The sequence below is a fragment of the Pinus tabuliformis genome, chromosome 9 (genome assembly GCF_031772625.1).
Source record: "Pinus tabuliformis cultivar Carrire ecotype Pingquan chromosome 9, CPIR1, whole genome shotgun sequence".
Lineage (NCBI taxonomy): Eukaryota > Viridiplantae > Streptophyta > Pinopsida > Pinales > Pinaceae > Pinus > Pinus tabuliformis.
In genome coordinates this window covers 1655650415-1655652695 of record NC_142307.1, presented here as the reverse complement: position 1 = coordinate 1655652695, position 2281 = coordinate 1655650415, and positions in this window count along the sequence as shown.

Genomic DNA, 2281 nt, shown 5'->3' with positions numbered 1-2281 from the left:
CCACCCCAGGTGATCAATCCCTGAGATAGAGTTATTTTCACAAGGGTAACTCCCGAACAACACACACAACACAACATTAGTGCATTTATGAGGTCCCAACTGCACGGATAGACCTGCTTCCATATAGTTATGACCCAAAAACTCTAGTTTTCTGTCAATGGTTCTAAGATCTTATCCACTTATTTAGGCTAGCCTCTAGACCACTACACAAAACTGCTTGTAACATTCCAAAAACAAAAACAAGATGATGACAAGGGCAACCAATCAAGGCTCAAGCAATAACTTGACCCATAGATGCCTAATCCATGATATACATTTCATCAAACATATAGTAAACATAGAAGCTACATGTCATGAATGCATATTTGATCATAAGAGTTTGCACTTCATCGAGAATCACCAAGAAGGTCTAATACCCTCTCAAGATAGTTGTAATAACACTTGTTATTCCATGCATTCATCAACCATCTAGCAACATATCAAAACTTGTCAAGAGCCATAGATAGAATATATCATATAACCAACATATAAACAAAATGGAAACCATGGAAAATAAACCATAAAATCACCAACATAATCACTATAGTGCTCATAGATCACAATAGGAAAATATCTCATACTAACGTATAAAAATGTTAACCAAGTTAGGGACTTCCACGTACCACCAAACCATAGAATTAGTTGAACCAAATCTCTCTTTCATCCAATCACCCCTGTGCCACATTCCAAGCATGAATGTGGGAGCATAAGGGATAAATCAAACCAAAATCAACTAGGGCTTCTAGAAGCCAAACCACCTCAACCCTCAACCATAGTGATCTCACCTATACGATCCAAAAATCACTAACATCAACCACATCGGTCTCTACCCAAGCTGTTCAAGGTTCCAAGAACTAATAACTCAACCCATAGCTAAATGAGGGCTCCAGAGTGTTTGTTCCAACTTGTGACTCCAATGACTACTAACTCAAACCCCAAGGCTCTAGAGAATTCGTCCTAACCTGTAGGCTCCAGGAACTAGTAACTCAACCCAAGTTGTTCTAGGGCTCCAAAGTGTTTGTTCCAATCCACAACCATAGGGAACCTAAGAACCAATTAGAAAAACAAGTGGAAAACCCACAACACCATAGCTATCTAGGAAATGACAAGGCAAGGCTGAAACCACTTTCAATCTAGGAAAATCTCCATGCCAATGACAACACATAACTAAGGAACCACATGCATATACCATGCATCCAAAAATCAACAAGGAGATCACACATGCAACCTGTTACCTGCAAAGTAAGCCTTTTGTAATTGTTGATCCAACTGTCTCCTTGCACTTCCTTGCTTTCCCTTTCTTGCTTCTCCATTTTCAAGTTAATGCTAGAGTGCTCCAAGCATGCTCCAATAATGCTCTAATTTTGCAAGAGTGTAAGAGAGCCAAATGCTAAACTGACAAAAGTTGTGCAAAAGCCATGAGTTGATTCTTTGACACCTTTTTATCATTGATGTCTCCTTTTTCTTCATTTTCCTTCATTTTCCTTTAATTTCCCTTGCATGCAAATCTTTGTCTCTTCATCTTTTTTTCTCCTATTTTCCTTTATTTTCATAATTAAATGCCATTTATTGTCTCTTTGTCTTTGCCAATGCCTTTGCCAATTTTCATAGCCATTAATAAGTTGCAAGTGATGCCCATTATGATGTTTTAATCACTATTCAGCTTGGAATATGTATCCCATGACCTTGGTCTTATTTTTATTTACATGAAAGATCAACCAAGGGATGTTACATTTATACATTGCTATATCTAAATAAAACTAATTAAAAATTAAAAATATTTATTTATTAAATTCATTTAATTAACATTAAAAATTTTAAATTCCATCTTTTCTATTGACAATATAATTTTTTCAATCACTATACATCCCAACAAAATGTAAGATGTTATACTCTTATTATAATTGAACTCATCATGATCATGAAATAACACATAATCACTAATTTAAAATCACTTTGTTGTTGGTAAATTCGATTGTCGAACACAATGGTTGTAGGTAATGTCCATGCCTTGAATGGATAGAATAAGGAAATTCTTAACTAGGGAAATATACATAGTATGGAAGTATAAATTTATTTTGTAATGCATTTATACAACATTTAAACCAAGAATTAATGCACAACTCATAAGAAAGGACAAGAGTTAGTGCATTATTAATTCAACTTTGAATCCATTTAATGAAGGAATGAGGGAAAGTCTTGTAGGTGTTTAGCAACTCAAAAGTCAAACACTTTTAGTGAC